Raw genomic sequence first — 17,705 nt, 5'->3', positions numbered from 1 at the left:
ATGGTTGGCTGGGTCCATTTCTCTCAGCATGTACCCCTGATCCATACATTTTTATTTGGACAATCTAATGCAGGTTATTTCTTTAATTATAGGGTGAGGTTGAGCATCTTCTCATACACTGAAACACTGCTCGGTAGCTCACGCCTATAATCCCAACACTTTGGGAGGCCAAGTTGGATGGATCACCTGAGGTCAAGAGTTCGAAACCAGCCTGGCCAACATGGTGAAACCCTGTCTCTACTAAAAATACAAAAAAAAAAAAAAAAAATTAACCGAGCCTGATAGCAGGCACCTGTAATCCCAGCTACTTGGAAGGCTGAGGCAGGAAAATCGCCTGAATCTGAGAGGTGGTGGTTGCAGTGAGCCGAGATCACGCCACTGTACTCTAGCCTAGGCAGCAGAGACCTCTGTCTCAAAAAAAAAAAAAAAAAAAAAAAAGCTGCTGTCTTTTCTTTTCTGAGAACTGTCCCCTCATACTGAAATGGGGAAAGTTCCCTTGTCCTCCTCGCAGGGCGTGCAATGGGGGTGTGGCTCGCTTCTTCAGTGTCCTCTGCTCAAACCTCCAGCGTAGCATAGGGACGGGCAGGCTGTGGGCTCCGAGCTCATGGCAGCGTCTAGGGGTGGATGTTCACAGCTCCTGAAGCACCAGTGGGCGTGTGCCACATGCGCTCTTTCAGTTTAGCTGTCTATAGGCAGCTTGTGTTAACCAGCTCAATTAGATCCTCCACCTTGGCGCAGGGACGGTGGGCTTGGAGAATGAGTGCGAGGTTTTATCGAGTGGAAGTAGCTCTCAGCAGATGGGGGAAGCCAGAAGGAGGATGGGGTGCAAAGGTTTTTCCCTGGAGTCGGGCCGCTAAGCAGCCTGGGCTCTCCTCTGACTGCCCCAGCCAAACTCGTTCTGCTTCCGCTGGTCGGTGGCCTGCAGCTGCCAGTGCTTGTTGGTGCGCTCCTCTCGACGTCCAGCCGCCCGTGTGTTCCTCCACTCATGTGCTCCTCTCGATGTCCGGCCGCCTGCGTCTGCCTGTTAGGGTCTCAGGGGTTTTTATAGGCACAGGATGGGGGCGTGGTGGACCAGGGTGGTCTTGGGAAGTGCGACATTTGGGCGCAAAGGCAAGAGTGCCTGTCCTCACCTAGGTCCGTGAGGGTGGAGCCCTTAGCCAGGGACTACGCCCTTCCCGCTTCCATATCATGTAAAGGGGGCGTGCCCTTCTCCACCCAGCACTTTTGTATCAATACCGTTTGTCCATTTCCGTTTTGGATTGCTGGATTGTTTCTTGTTGATTCGTAAGAGCACTTTATGTATTAAGGAAATCAGTCCTTTGTCTGAAGCGCACATGATGTTGGTGAGCCCTTGGCTGTGTAGGGCTGAACTGAGAGTCCATGAGAGGGAGGAGGAGCCTGGTGCCCGCTGAGTGTTAGTTGCTATGTGGATAACCAGGGAGTGCTCCTCAGGCCCCTGCGTGAGGATTCCACTGTGAAACACGTCCATCAGGAGCTGTCCTTCAAGATGGGAAAGGGATGTGGAGAAAAAAGCGGGCTGTGAACTGTGGCCCGGGAAGCCTCAGTCGCTGTGAGGCAGAGGCAGGCAGACTCACTCTGGTTGGCCAGAACCTTGCTGTGCTCAAAAGCTCTCCAGGTCAGACGGAGGAGGATACAGGTAAACAGGTGCTCAGGGCGTGGAGCTGAGGTGGCAGACAGCCCTGGGGGCCCAGCTTTGGCTCATTTCACAAGCAGCACAGTACCTACATTATCCTTAAGTTGCTTGCCAGTATTTAGAGATCAGAGACTTCACATGCAAATCCAGATTTCTTTCTTCCTTACAAAAATAAGAAGACCAGCAACGTGGGCCTGCGCCCTCCTCGCCACCGCTGGCCACCTCGAGCTGGAGACAGCCTGCCCAGGGCCCGCTGTCCCTCTCATCCCCCTGCCCACATGACTTTTCTCATGAGAGCAAAATATTCCTGAGTGAAGAGGAAATAAGCAAAAGGTGAGCCAAGAGGGCCGCACGCTTCAAGGAAAAATGGGAGAGAGAGTGTTTCTCTCTGTTCAACATGCGAACAAAATATGTCTGGGTCAGAGAGATGGGGCATCGGGAAACATGCCCAGCCTAGCAGGGACCCGCAGGTCGAGGGTCAGGGAGGCCCGGGGGAGAGTTGCTGTGGCACGAGGTACACCCTGTGACCTGCGGCCAGCAGCGTGTTGTCAGGATGGCGCCTACAGATGTCAGGATGTGCCGGGAGCCATGGCAACAGCTCCCAAGAAAAAGGGGAGAAGATGGCAGCAGCGTGCACCCACTGCAGTGAACACACACAGCGCCCGCCTGCCCCGCGGACCTCATGCCACCCTCACGCTCTCCCTGTAAATGACAGCCAGGAAGGAAACCGACACAGGCTCCACAGCCAACTGCTCCCACCAAGGAGATGCACACTCCGCCCGCATCCACGCTGCGCCTCCTCCTACCCTGTCCTGTCTCTGCCTGGTCAGAAGTAGCATAAGGATAACTACAGTTTTCCATTTATCCAACAGGCGTTTTTTGGCCCCAGGCTTCCGGGAGTTCACTGTAGAGCGTGTGTGTGTGTGCGTGCATGTGCACGTATGTGTGTGTGCGTGTGTGCATGAGTGGGCATGTCACACACACGCACACACGTGTGACATGCACATTCACACACACCCAGGCTCATACATGTACATGCACACACTCATATACACTCACATGTGATGAATGTATGCATGTGCGTTTGTGTGCCTGTGTGAGAGTGTGTAAGTGCATTCGTGTGTGAGTGTGCATGTGTGAGATTATGTAAGTGCATTCACGTGAGTGTGCGTGTGTAAGTGTGTTGGCATGTGAGTGTGCATGTGTAAGTGCATTCGTGTGTATGTGTGCATGTGTGTGTCAGTGCATTCACGTGAGTGTGCCTGTGGTGCATTCGTGTGTGAGTGTGCGTTGGCTGTGCATGTGTTGGATGTGAGTGCGTGCATGTGCATGTGTGCATGTGTGTGAGTGCGTAAGTGCGTTGGCGTGTGTGCATTCGTGTGTGTGAGAGAGTACATGCATTCGTGTGTGAGTGTGCATTGGCTGTGGATGTGAGTGCGTGCATGTGCATGTGTGCATGTGTGTGAGTGCGTAAGTGCATTGGCGTGTGTGCATTCGTGTGTGTGAGAGAGTACATGCATTCGTGTGTGAGTGTGCGTGTGTGTGGATGTGAGTGCGTGCGTGTGCATGTGTGCATGTGTGTGAGGAGTGATCATTGAGCAGGCCAGTCTATGATAGTGACACCCCAGGGCACTCTTCTGGAGGTGGTGCCATACAAGCCCTGGCAAATGGTAGTTACCAAAATACTTGAGTGAACGAACAACGAACAAATGAATGAAAATGAAGGTTTTGGGAGCCAGAGAAGGAGACAGTGACTTGGCCTGGTGGGGGACATGGGCCCAGGGCAGGCAGGGAGGAACTGCTGCAAACAGGAGGAAAGTCAGGCTGGACCTGGAAGCAGGGGGCGAGGTTGCCTGGCAGACAGTGGCAGCAGGACCAGGCGCTCTGGGGAGAGTACGCCCACCCTGGGAGAAGGATGTGGAGCTTCAGAGGCAGCTGGGCGCTGCAGGGGCTGCTGCCAGGCTTGATGCCCTCTCAGGACTTGGCAGGAGTCAGTTCACAACATGCATGGCCGTGACGGCAGCCGCGTCACCTCTGCAGGGCAGGCAGAGCACGCGGGCAGCTGGTTGGCAAGCACGGGCCAGAGGGCCACCCAGCCAGCCCATCTCCGTGAGCCACAGGCCTGCTGCTGGCTGCTACCTGGAAGGGTCACACCAGCTTTTAAGCCAAGAAAAGGAAACCCCAGGCTTTTAAAGTAGAATTAGGATGATTTTTATAGTTTCTGCCTGACCAGCTGCTGGTCCAGTCTTCTGAGCCCTCGTGGTGTTGGGGGCAGCTGGGGCACAGTGAGCAGGGCCTTTGCCATCTTCTCTGCAGGAAGGGCGGCCCTTCCTCCCCTCCTGGTTCTCAGGGTGGCCCTGGGATCTGGGCTTGGAGTGCATCCCTGCCACCCCCCTAGTTGGTGTGGAAAGGCCCCTGTGAGGCTGCCTTGGGGATTAAATTTTCGGGACTCAGCACTCACTCTGATTTCTGATTTCCTCCCTTCTCCAAATAGGGCTGATCCAATTAAGCCTCGTCAACACCGTGGCCCGGGTGCTGTGCGGGGAGCACGAGGAGCCCGTCCCTCCTCATCCGCAGCTGGGGTATTCTAGGGCAGGACGCATCATGGGACAGGAGTGTGTGGGGTCCACCAGGGCTGTCACCACCCCCAACCCCAGGCTTCTGGACCCGTGGAGTTCACACAGGAAGACAAAGGGGAGGAACCCCCCGCCCCTGCAGGATTGGATGACATGGCCTGGGCTCAGAGTGGCGGCTACCTGGGGGCCTCTCGGTGCCGTCTCCGAGTCTGCACCTCGGCATTTACCCGTGGGAGGGGCAGGTCTGAGAGAAGATCCCACAGCCAGGCGGGAAGGACAGAGAAGCCAGAAACAAAGGTTGGGCAGGCCTGCTCCTCATCCACATGTGGGCTGGAGCAGAGGGAAGGAGGACATGTGGTTTGGGGGCCCAGCACCTGTGGAGAGAGGGGGGTCCCTGACACTCACTGGGAGAGAGGGCTGAGGGTCTGGGAAGTTCCAGAATCTTGAGCTGAGGGGGGTGTGGTGAGCATGGCATCACCTCTGTGGGGGGTTCTTCTCTGGGCAGATCCAGGGAGCCTAGCCGCTGCCCACCCACAGGGGGTTTCCCTGCTCCCGCAGGAGTCGCAGGGGCATGGGAGCATCCTGAAGGATGGGACATCAGGGCATGGGAGCGTCAAGAGGCCCCAGACCCCACCACCCTTCCACCCCCAGCATGGGGGAGAGCTGGAGTAGTCTCTGGGGTTGTCCTTGGTCACTCCTGCAACTTGAGCAGGCCCTGGACAGACACGGGGACTGTGCTTGGTGCTGTGACTGAAAGTGGGGGGTCTTTGTGCCCCAAGGTCATGGTGGGTGTGACGGCAGCAAGGTCCCCAGCTGGGCCAGGGTCCCGGTACCTTCAGCTCCCTCTTGGCTGCTGACCAGGTGCAATCACCACCATGGGCCATTGGAAGCTCGGGATGCGGGGAACAGAACCAGATGCTGGGGTCACACGGGGTGCCTGTTGCCTGGGCCCTGGGCTTGTTCCCTCATTTGCGTAGAGAGGTCCCATGCCCCCTCCACCAGCTGCCATGAAGAAGAAACAGGAGGGTATGAAGTCCCTGGTCCCCGGGCATCTGGGGAACTCTTCCTCCTAGGAAGGCAGCTTGTTGGCACAGTGTGGCCCACCGGGCAGTGCTGCCCCAGGTCCCACCGTCAGCCAGGAAGAGCCTGTGCTCGGCCCCAGCACTGCTGTGTGCCTGGCCTCCTGATCCGGAGGGGTGGGGAAGGAGGAGGGAGCAGAGGCGGGCGCTGAGTCCCTGCACGTGGCTCATGGCCGGGTAGGAGAGGGCCTCATTTGCACAGGGTCAGGCAGCATCTGAGACCTCCCGCTTGTGCTGGCTGCAGGCCCTTCCCAGGGGACCAGGACCTCACCCCTGCAGGGCCCACGCCCACCCTGCATGATCCAAGGACATGAAGGCCACAACAAGGGAAACTGAGGTTGGCGGTTAGAGAAATGCCTTGGAACTTGGATTTGAAGAGTGTAGTGATGGATGAGGCGCAGATTCTGCTGGAGTCAGGAGCGTGGGCAACACAGAAGGCATAGAGGGTGGAGGGTTGGGTTGCAGAGAGCCTGAGGAGTGAGGAGGGAGCTTTGAGGGAGAGGGAGAGGCAGGCTCTGCTCCTGGCGTGGGCCCGGCTGCATGCGGGCGCCACTCCCCAGGTGGACGATGCAGCTGGCAGTGCAGCCAGAGGTGCACGTGCAGGCGGAGGAGGCACCAGGCCCTGGATTTTCTGAGTGTGAGGTACCTGAGGCCGTCCGGGGAGCAATGCCGCGCTTCCAGATGTCCAAACTGGGGGCTCTGGAGCATGTACCAGGCTGGTGACAGGGATTTTCCACCTGTCATCTGCTAAGCCACTGGCCAAGGCTCTGGCCACATGGGTCCCGTGGCACTGGCTGCCAGCACCCCCCTTGCCAGCCCCCACCTCCCCTGCATTCGGATCACAATCCCTGGGAGTTCTCCCTTCCGTTGGGATCCCTGGGTATCTTTGTTTTGTTCTGAAGTTCACAGTGAATGTTTTCATTAAAAGACCTCCCGGCGTCTCCATTGGCCCCCACCACCTGGCTGCTGTGTGCTGCGGTGCCCGTGTGAGATTACCCAGACCAGCTCCCCTTCCCTGGGCCAACTGCCCAGCAGAGAGAAGGCTTGGAGCCCTGGGGGCTGTGGCAGGTCCTGGGGACCCTCCCTGGCTTAAGCAGATGCTAGGCAGGGGCAGGGCTTGGCAGCTCTTCTCACCCGCCCCAGCCTCTGAAGGCCCCGAGACCCCCGTGAGTCCTTGGAGGTGGGTGGGCTGCAGGGGCTGCTGGAGAGTGGCACGGGGCAGGTGCAGAGGAGCCTCGGCAGTTTGGCAGGTGTTGCGGGGAAGAGGGGAAGGTGTGTTTGGGAACCTCTGTGAGGACTGCAGACAGGAGGCCCCCAGACTTGCTGCAGGACACCTCAAAGGGGCTCACACAGCTGCCGGTCACTCAGCATGGCCCTGCTGGCTTGGCTCAACCTCAGCGGCCTCACACCTCTGCTGGACACCCTTTCCCAAGGACACGGATCTGGGAGCTGGACCAGAGCCTGGCGCCTTTTCTGGTCATAGACTTAAATACACAGCAGACCTCCTTGCCCCACACTGGGAGGTGCAGCACAGGGCAGAAGAGAGTGGCCTGGTCTGATGCCTCAATAGTTTGAGAGAGCTCTGGCTGCAAAGCCAAACCATGGTGTTTCTCTCAGGCCAGCACTTTTGGCTGTGTCTGTTTGTGAGGGCACACAGGACTCTTGCTGTTGCAGGAGACAGAAAAGCTAAATGAATTGACTGGAAGAATTAGAATGTCCAGGGGTGCATCAGCTTCAGTCGCAGCTGGATTCGGGGACCTGAACGGTGTCAGCAGCCCACGGGGCTGCCCTCATCTCTCCCCTCTGCTGCTCCTGGGAGAAAGAGGTACCCAGCAGCCCCAGAGTCACATTTTCCCAGCACAGAGGAAAGCACGGGAGTCTTCCTGTGCACACCAACACACAGCATCGGGTTCCAGTGGCCCAACAGGACCCCTCGGGCACTCCTGGAGCTGGGGTGCAATGGGGTTGGCTCCCCATGAGCCATGTAGGGTGCGCGTAGGGGAGCGTGGTTCACTAGCAGAAAAGCTGTGGTGGCCAGACAGGGCAGGCCACCATGCTGCACAACTCCAGGTGGCTCCGTGAGGGTGTGCGGGTGCTGGGCAGGCCAGGACCTTCTGTGTTCACCACCGAGAGGTGTCCTTTGTCCTCTGCTGTGGCGGGGGGGTATGTTTTGAGGACTAGCCCGGAGAGGATTTATCTCCTTTTTCAGTGCTTCCTTTTTCTCCCTGAAGCTCTGCTAAGGCTGAGCGGGCCTGGGCTGGAGCGTCCATCTGTCCGTGGGGCAGCCCATCGTGTGGGAGGTTAGAGAACTGTCAGGACTGCCCCTGAGATTCAGCGCAGCTGTTCCCGATGCGCCCCCGATGGCCAGGCCGGCCCCAGGAGCCCCTCCCCACCCTCCAATCCACCTCAGGTCATAAAAATGGCACTGGATGAGCTGCGTCTGTTGAAGTTGCAAAAATTAATTCAAAGTCGGTAATAAAGTTATAAAGGGCTGGGATGAAATAATCCTAATGAGCATCTTTTAATAAACTGTACCAGTGGGGCTCCGTGCTGATGGCCCCCGTGGGGCTGAGCCTGCCTTCTGCTTCCCAGAGCCTCCAAAGAGCCTGACTGCTTCCAAACAGGGCTTTCTGCCGTGTCCTGATTACACTTCCACATACACATATTTCATCTTAATGATGATCTTTAGGGGAATGCGCAGCCAGAGCGACTGTCTCTTGGTTAGTAGCAAATGGAGGGGATGACCTTGCTCCCGTTGACCTCCCCTGAGTAGGCCTCCCCATGTTGGAGGAGAGGCTGCTGCTGTTCCAGGCTTTGGTCCTCCTGGGCCTGGTGGTGGCCCCTGCAGGCCCTGGCAGTGCTTGTAAGCATTAACTGGGCTGGCATTCTGGCCTGGGTACTTGCCAACGTCACGGCCTTAGTCTAATTTCCTGAGCCTCCCTCTCCTCTCCTGGGCAATATGGCAGTTCTGGCTCTGCAGGGCGGTTATGAGGACTTCCGTTTTGGGCACTCCTAAGCACTGGAAAAAGAGGATGATTTGTTCCCATCCATGTGGTTGGCAGGTTGAGGCAGTAGCACAGCACCTCTGTCTGTGTGCAGGTGCCTCAGTGAGTGTGCCCATCTGCCCTCAGGCCATCCCCTAGTGAGTGTGCCCATCTGCCATTGCACCATCCCTTAGTGAGTGTGCCTGTCTGCCCTTATGCCATCCCCTAGCAAGTGTGCCCGTCCACCCTCACACCGTCCCCTAGCAAGTGCGCCCGTCCACCCTCACACCGTCCCCTAGCAAGTGCACCCGTCCACCCTCACACCGTCCCCTAGCAAGTGTGCCTATCTTCCCTTGTGCTATCCCCTAGCAAGTGTGCCCATCCACCCTCACACCATCCCCTAGCAAGTGCGCCCGTCCACCCTCACACCGTCCCCTAGCAAGTGCGCCCGTCCACCCTCACACCATCCCCTAGCAAGTGTGCCCGTCCACCCTCACACCGTCCCCTAGCAAGTGCGCCCATCCACCCTCACACCGTCCCCTAGCAAGTGCGCCCATCCACCCTCACACCGTCCCCTAGCAAGTGTGCCATCTGCCCTCGCATTCAGCCCGCAGAGTCCAATACCGTGGGAAACGGCTCACGGGATTGGGGCAGCCAAGGAAAGGGCTGGGAAAGAGCCCTAGGCTTGGAACCCAAAGCCCACCCAACAGCAAGATTATAAAAAGGTGCCTAGCTACATTTTCTTCTAGCACTTCTATGACTTCCTTTCGATCATCTCATCCACTAGGAATCTGTTTTTGCTTACGGCATGAGATCAAAATTTGACCTTTTCCTCCCTCTAACCAGTTGTCCTAACATCGTTAAAACAAAGAAAGAAACAAAAGCCATTTATCTCCCCAGCCTGCTCGCTTTCTTCTTCTTTTCTCCTGCAATGAGCAACCATTTCAGGTGATCAAAGGGTATCCTTTTGTTAGCGTACATTTTTGCAAGGTGAGTGTTGCTGTCTTGTGTCTGTGTATCCGTAATTTACATAAGTCACTCTAAAGTGTCTGATTCTGTTTCTTACCTTTTACACTTGGCTCTCTGTTTTTAAGATCCATCCATCTATGTAGATCTCAAACTTCTAACTTTGGTGTACTTTGTGGGGTGCCCCCACCACATCTGCCTCTCCTCTCACGCACGGATGACCCCTGTGTTATTTCCAGCTCCCCTCACTCCACCCAAGCAATGCTGCGAGGGGCAGCTCCCCATTGCCTCCTTACAGACCTGTGCAAGTTTGCCCATCTGCAAGCCAGTCCATGGGGTGAACAATGGCACATGGGCTGAGGGTCAGCCCGAGGAGGGCACTGGGATATCCGATAGACATCCTGTGTCTTTAGGATATGAGCCACATGGTGCTATTCCTCATCATCCCCTCAGTAGGGCCGGACTGCCAGATTGTCCCGGCCTGCTCCACCTCCACCTTTTCCTAACACTATTTGCTACCTTTATCATTTACTAATTTTTTTTAACTATATGGCTACTTGAGCAACTATTTATAATTACATGCAAATGAGTATCAAAGATGATTAATATTAAAGCAGAGAGCTGGCACACACTGGCAGTGTAAAGAGAGGGCGGCACTGCCCCCGCTGGACGGAGGCTCCCGGAGGCGAGCAGATCAGTCTCCAGGTCGTGGTCTGACTCCCGCTTCTCTGGGAGCTGACAAGGCCCCTCCTGGGGAAGTCGTGAGCAAGGTCTCGAGGGAATCTTGGACTCAGCACAGTCAGGCACCTGGCAGGGCCAAGGTGGGGACGAGGCGCTGGATCTGCAGCGGAAATACGATCAGAGGGAGGGGGTTGTCCTGTACATCCTGCTTCTAAGCTCACCACGGCCTGCCTTCAGCTCTCCGTGGGGGGAAAGCTGGGAACTTCTGTGGGTGTTGTGCGTCCTCAGCAGAGGATGGGAGCGCCCCTCATCGGCACATGGCCAAGCCAACTACTGCCGAGAGCCTAGGCCAGGCTCTCCTGGGCGTTCTCACCCCGGGCTACAGCTGGCCTGATGGAGGTGGGGCCTTGTGAAGACCATTCACCCATGGGTCACACTGCTCAGTATGGCTCAGTCGCCCTCCACGTCTGGTGCAGAGCCATCACCCCAGGGTCACTTCTCGCCACCCTCCATGGGCCTCCCAGGCCATGTCTTATGTGTTGGGCTCCCATTTTCTGCCCATTTTCTGTATCTGTGTCTTACGTCTTACTCTTCCTTTTTTTTTTTTTTTTTTTTTTTTTTTTCTCTTCCTTTTTTTTTTTTTTTTTTTTTTTTTATGGAGCACACCTTTCGGTAGCTTCTTGAGAGGAGTGCTTGTTAGGCAAATCTTCTGAGAACTGACATGTCTGGAAACGTCCTTATTCCACTTTCATTCTTGATGGGGAACGTGTCTGGGTGCAGAATTCCAGTTGGGAAATCATTTTCCTTCAGAATTCTGAAGGCTTTGCTCCACTGTTTTCTTGCATCTAATGCTGCTTTTGAGAACTCTGAGTCATGCTGATTCCAATTCTTTGTCTATGACCTCTCCTGTCACCTGATTTTCCCCTTTTCTTATTCTCTGGGAGACTTTGTAGAATGTGGCTGTCTTCATGGCCAGCCTGGGATTCAACTTTCTTGATATACCAAGTCTGTTACCGCTTGCCCATCTGTTTCCAGCCTCCCACAGTTCCCTTGTTATTTCTTCCCCTCCTGCTCTCGCTATCCTTGTAGGCTTGTGACTTTAAATTTTTTTTTTAATTTCTTTACTAAACTTTTCATGGGATTGTAGAAAGGAGCCAAATCAGATATCTGTGTTCCGTTTTTACCTGGAAACCCACATATTCTTGGGTCTGTTTTTGGAAGTTTTTGTTTTGTTTTGTTTTGTTTTGAGATGGAGTTTTGCTCTCCTTGCGCAGGCTGGAGTGCAGTGGCATGATCTCGGCTCACCACAACCTCCGCCTCCCGGGTTCAAGCGATTCTCCTGCCTCAGCCTCCTGAGTAGCTGGGATTACAGGCGTACGCCACCACGCCTGGCTGATTTTGTATTTTTAGTAGAGATAGGGTTTCTCCATGTTGGTCAGGCTGGTCTCAAACTCCCAACCTCAGGTGATCCACCCGCCTCGACCTCCCAAAGTGCTGGGATTACAGGCGTGAGCCACGCGCCCAGCCTGTTTTTGGAAGTTTTATTCAGCTCCATTGATCTGACATCACTGTGTTTTCATTAACATTATTTTATAATACATTGCATTAATTTGAAAGACACATACCTCCTTGTTATCATTCTTTTCCATTATTTTTCTGTCTGGCGTCACGTATAGTCTTCCAGATGAATGTTGGAATCACTTTGTTGGGTTTTAACAATTATTTGATGGAGAGTATGTTAAATGTATTGATTCATTTGGAGAAGGATCAGCTTCCAGTCCAGGATTATGTCAGTGTATCTTCATTTACTGAGGTCTTCTTTTGTGTTTTTGGAGATTTTAGACTATATTATACTACTTTTTGTGTAGTCTTTGAACGTTTATTAGTTTTTGTTTATTCTTAGATACTTGGGAGTTTTGTTCTTGTAGTTGATAAGCTCTTTTTTCCACTCTACTTTCTAGCTGGTTATTGCTATGTTCAAGAAAAGCATTGATCTTTGCATACTTACTTTTTGTGAGATGAGAAGTATCTGTTCCTCGTGGGTTTGGTTAAACTCTTCTATGGAAGCATTTCTTTGACTACTCTTTCAATTTCTCCTGAGGTTATGGGTTTATTCAGGTTTTCTACTTGAGCCATGAGTGGAAAGGACATTTTCCCTTTAGTCTAGGCCCATTAGAACTGTGCTTTTAATTTCAGATGTTTAGGGTTTAGGGTTTTATTGTTGTCTCTGATTTTGTCTCAGTAATGGTGATCGTGGGCATGATTTTTGAGTTTTGTGCCCTAATGTGTGGTAAAATGTGGCACTTCTCCCGTGTGTGCTTGACAAGGGCATGGTTCTGGTTGTTGGGTCTGAACATTAGGTTTTCCTGTTAATTCCAATAATTTCTATCCTTACCTAATGTATCAAACTTGTCTGGAATAAATGTATTACAGTGCTCCGATCACTGTGGCCTTGTCTCTTCTTCCTTGCATCAGGTTGAAGCTCTTAGGGGCATAAACTTTCGTATCTTTTACATTTTTTCCCATGAGTTGTTTGTTTTATCAGTTTGTCTCCTCAAATGCCTTGGTTAGCGATTACATGGTACATGTTTCTTTGCCCCACTTTTTTTTTAGCTCCTCCTGGTCACTTCGACTTGGTTACTCCATATGCAAGTAATTTGTAGCTGGATTTTGTTCCATCTCATACTCCTCCAACCGTCACCACACTTTTGCTTCTGGTCTCGGCTCCCCACCCCCCAGTGTGGCCCCTCTGGCCCTGCTGCACCTGCCTCTCATATCCCAGTTCCCAACTCCCCCAAGGCCCCCAGCTCGCCTCTGCTGGGCACTCTGTTCCCAAAGCATCTCTCTGTCATGGCTTCAGCCCCTCACAGCCATGCACTTACCCGTGGGGCACTGGGGAAACTGAGGCACACCAGACCCCATGGTCTCCATCCCCCAGGGTTCTCTGTCTGAGAGGGAAAGTCAGTTAATGCCCAGGCAAATTCACAAATGAGACAAGACCTGCCCGTGGTGGAGCGTAGCAGGAAGGAAGAGCACGAGGTGCTGTTGGGAGAAATCAGGGGAGGGGCGATTTCGGTTTAGGATGAAATAAGGAAAGTTCTCCCTGAGGAGCTGACGTTTCATTAGACACCTGAAGGAAGAGAGCAATGAGGGGGTGGTCATCCCATGGAGAGGGGACAGCAGTCTGCCCTGTCACTGAACAGTGTTGTCCTCAGGTTTTAAGCATCCCTGCCCCAGCCCCTGTCCCTGTCCTCCCCTAGTGACACGCAGTGGGGCCGTGGAGGAGGCAGAGAGGGGCAGAACATGCTCCTGTCTTCCAAGAGCTCTGAGTCCCATGAAAGGCAGTGGGCTCCCTTCCTTCTGGGTCTTCCAGGGGGCCTAAATTTGGCCAACAGCAGCGGCAGCAGCAGAAAGGGCATCCCAGGTGAAGAGGCCAGCCCCGAAAAGGCATAGGCCTGGGCTTCACACAGGGGACAGCAAACACCCACCCGCCCTTAGCACTGCAAAGCCCCTGCCTGCCCTCAGAGCCCATGCCTGTTCACTGTACCTGCCCTCAGAGCCCACACCTGCCCCCTACACCTGTCCTCAGAGCCCACACCTGCCCACTGCACCCGCCCTCAGGGTCCACACCTGCCCCCTACACCTGTCCTCAGAGCCCACACCTGCCCACTGCACCCGCCCTCAGGGTCCACGCCTGCTCACTGCACCTGCCCTCAGAGCCCGCACCATCCCACAATGCTCCCAAGGTTACAGACTCAGTCCCAGGTTTTCTCTTCTCTAGGCTAATCATACTTGTTTCTACAATTTTTATTCCCACAAATCACCCCTCAGTGCTGGTGAAGTACAGAAAGGCTCTGGGCATGTGGACAACGTTGGACCCAGAGGCCTGCGCACATGCCCACTCGTCCTTTCTGGTGGTGTCGCTTGTCCGAGTCGTGTAATTTTTCTGCTCCTTGGTTGTTTCCTTGATACTAAAATGGGACGATATGCTGATGTGACGAGCCTCCACCTTGGTGAGGGGATCGGATGGCTGCTGGGGGTATGGAGCTTTTGTCACTGTGAAGGGCTGTGCACACACTCCTGCCTGGAGACTTGGGGCGTGCCTAGGATGCTGGCAGGTGCAGCCCTCGCCCACGTGCCCTGTGCGCTATGGCACTTTGGATGAGCCCACGGCTGCTGTGACCCACCCGTTCCCCTGCCGGAATTCCCTGGACAGAACTGCTGCTTCCACTCATTCCATCCTCTCCCTGTTTATTGATTGACTCTTCGATGGAGTCTTTTTGTGCCACTCTAGAGACTCTGAAACAGGATGGCTCTGGAGTGCTTCCCACAGTGTCATTCTTTGACCATGATGTGAGCAAAGAGATTTCCAGCTGCCATCCGGAAGGTGCCCCGAGCACAGGGAATGCCAGGAACTCAAAAACTCTGTGTTACCTATTTAAAAGATGGGATCCTGCCACAGACACCTCCCTTCAGGGTAGCCGCAGCCCACCTGGGCATGACTTCTGGGGCCTGGTCAATCAGCACCCCCAGGGGGCCCAGCGCCTTCTCGTGGGGAAGGCTGCACACAGAGGAAAGGAAGACCAAGGGCAGCGTCATCCTCCCGCCTCCACAGGAGACGGGCAGCCCTGACCACTCATCCAAGCAGGGTGAATGCCGAGGGATAGAGCAGAGGCTGTGTGAGCTCCTGGTCACCACAGGCTGGGCTACAAACATAGGGAGCTCCCAGGGGAGGAGGGGAGAGCAGCAAATAGCCCCCTCCTGCCTTGGAGGGACTGAGTGGAACAGGGGCCATTAGACCACGTAGGCAACCAGTGCAGGTGGGCAGGCCCAAGATCAAGGTTGACTGAGTCGGCTTCACTAGGAAGCCTACTCAGGACCGTGCCAGGCCCACCGACCAGAGCTCCTCATAGCAAGACTCTGTTTGGGGAACAGCCTGCAAGGGCCAGCATGTGGTCAGAATCTCTTCATGGCTTGGGTTAAGCCCACTGTGGGGAAAACTGAGGTGGTACTCGTGATTGACAGGGTCAGGGTCAATCCTATTGTGGGGAAAACGGAGGTGGCACTCGTGATTGACAGGGTCAGGGTCAATCCTATTGTGGGGAAAACTGAGGTGGCACTCATGATTGACAAGCTGGGGCTTCAGCCTGACTGCCGGGTCTGTTTGGGACAGTGGAGGCAGGAGGGTGTCTGGGCCAGGGCTCCTGTTGCCCCAGGCCTGAGGGCTCTCCCCTTGTCCTGTCCAGCCTGAACATGACTGAGGCTTCCAGGGGCCAGACTCGGGGTGGCTGTCACCTGCCAGGTGACCCAGGCCCTGTCTTCCTCTCTTCACCCACTTTACCTTTGGGCCTTGGACCGTCTCTAGGCACTGGTCCTGGGTGGAGAAGGAGTGCTCTAGAACATAATTTCCAAATTTCCCCCCAAAATTATCACGATTAAAATATTGATGGCAACAATAACAAATCCATTTCAGGTGAAACTGACACTTTTAAAGCATCTTTAGAAACCTTCGCTCTTTTTCATGGGCCTGCAACACACAATTTAGTTAAAAACTCCGCCTGCTCAGCAGAAGCAGCCTCAAGACGTGCCGCAGCCCAGCTCTGCCCGACGCGGCGTCCCCAGTCCTCCTACGGAAGTGTGTGGAGGGTCCCTGCATGGTGACTCCGGGGTTGGGGCCAGAAGGACATACTGTGATGCCTTCTGGTGCCAGAATGACATTGAGGGTGGCAGGCAGCGGCCCTGGTGTGCCAAGCCCTGTGTGTTTTGTCTCCAGGTGTGGCCCCTCAATTCACGGTCCAGGGCTTCCCCTGGGATGGCCCCGTCTCCTAATTCCTCAAGAGAAGCTGGATGTTCTAGAATTTTTAAACATGAAATCTTCCAATTTTCAAATACTATTAACCAAATGTCACCACGTGGCCTCAGCGGGTGCCTCTGTGGTCTGGTTTTGCCGAGGGCACCGCCGTGTGTGACCCCTTGCTTGACAAGGGCAGAGGGTAACGTCCGGCCTATTCCCCAGGGGAAGAAGAGTTTTCCTATGGAAATGAGCATCTCTCTGCTTTCCAAGGTGATTCTGAAGGTGAACTGTCTCTGTTCTTTGGAAATGCAAAGAAATAAATGTACAAAAATAGAGTGGCGATTCCACAACCACCCTGTCAGGCTTAAGTCACTGGCGCTTCCTCTGGGAAGAGCATGGATGGCCCTGAATCATCCAGGCAGCTAAGCAGACTGCTCAGCTCCACACGGCCCTGCCCGCAGGCCTGCCGCCCCGCCCCTGTCCCTGGAGTGGCCCTGGGAGTCCTTGCTGTGTACATGGGTGTGTGTGTGCATGTGTGTGTACCTGTGTGTGTGCTTGTGTGTGTATGTTGAGGGGACACAGAACTGTGGAGCTGGAGGTGGCACGAGGACCCTGGAAGGTACTGGAACCCCAGCAGCTGCTCAGCCCTGGCCCCACTCACTCCTCTTTCCTGTCCCAGCCCTCGCCCTCTGCCTCGCACCTCCACTGTCTCTCTTGGTCTTGCCCACAGTCGGGCTGCAGGTTTGTGCCTGAAACCTCGTGTTCAGTCTGTCTTGTCTGAGCCAGGCTGCAGGGTGCAAGCAGAGAGCTCCTGGCTGAGAGTTGGCCACGCTGGGATGCCATGGGTCTCCCCAACTGTAAAACAGAAACGGCCAAGTCCGCCGAGAGGCCTGCTGTCAGCACCGGGTGAGGAAGTGTGTGCCGGGATGGGGGCCCGGTGCCAGGCTGCCTCACTGTCCGAGTGGCCGTGCCGCCTGCAGAGGCCTGTTCTGCCCCCAGGGCCTGCCCTGGGCCACCCTCACAGGGAGGGAGTGCCTGTCCCTACCTGGAAGAGGCAGCAGGAGAGAGGCGTTGGGGGTGAAAAGTGTTGTTCTGGAAGACTCTTTGTAGAGAGGTGGTGCAGCAGGGACGCTGGTCTCCCACAGCTGCAGGGGCCTCGGGGTCCTGTGGGTTGGTGATGTCACGATGACGTGCAGCCCTGGGTCTGTCCCGGGCCAGGAGTCTCTGAGGACCTGCCTGGGGAATGCCACGGAGACACTGGACCCTGGGGCCGGGACCTGGCTTAGACAGAGACCAGTGCAAGGGAATGGGGGCTTCCTGGACACTGGGGCTTGGGGGGCAGTGGGCAGTGTGGTCTGGGGCTGCCGTCGATGCTGAAGGTCAGCCTGGCCAGCCTCGCTGTGGCCTTTAGAGATGGGCAGTGGAGGGCTGGGAACTGAAGCCTGGTCCAGGGTAGTCTCCGGCCCGCAGGACACGGAACCAAGCAGAAACCGCGCTGCACAGAAGGCAGGGACGATATCCGGGGCAGGCTCCCCAGGATGGCAGCCCCAAGTGGCCAGGGGCACACCCTGGGGGCAGGAGGTCGGTGCCTGCCCAGGGCCGACTACAGCAGAGCTGCCACAGAGGGGTTCATCTTGCTCTCGGACCAATTCAATCAGACCAGAGGCGGTACAGTTCGCCTGCGGAGGGGCCGGGGACCTGGCCCAGAGGTGTGGGGCCTCACTTCAGTGGCGGACTGAGCAGGAAGTTCTGGGAGGGGCCCAAGGAGACAGTGGGGAACACGCACAGCCCAGGATGGGCCTCGGTTTCCCCAGTCATAACAGCTGGCGGTGACACCTGGGACACCAGTCCTTTGGCACCTGGCAGCCCTTCGGGGGAGAAGAGGCGGCTCTGCCCACTCCCGCTTCAGGCAATGCGGGCTGGGGTTCCCGGCCTCTCTGTGGCTGGGTGCCAGCCCTGGGATCCATAAGG

The 17,705-nt window shown here is 55.4% G+C and overlaps 1 protein-coding gene across 2 annotated transcripts in view; it reads left to right on the top strand.

The window, feature by feature from the left end:
• The window catches only part of ADAMTS2 (ADAM metallopeptidase with thrombospondin type 1 motif 2), a 230,117-nt gene that overhangs the window by 114,194 nt on the left and 98,218 nt on the right, over window positions 1-17,705 (top strand). The gene's annotated exons all lie outside the window — the stretch shown is intronic.

Source organism: Theropithecus gelada, chromosome 6, assembly GCF_003255815.1.
Source record: "Theropithecus gelada isolate Dixy chromosome 6, Tgel_1.0, whole genome shotgun sequence".
NCBI classification, from domain to species: Eukaryota; Metazoa; Chordata; class Mammalia; order Primates; family Cercopithecidae; genus Theropithecus; species Theropithecus gelada.
The sequence above is the reverse complement of the archived record's forward strand: the minus strand, read 5'-3'. Positions and strand labels throughout refer to the sequence as shown.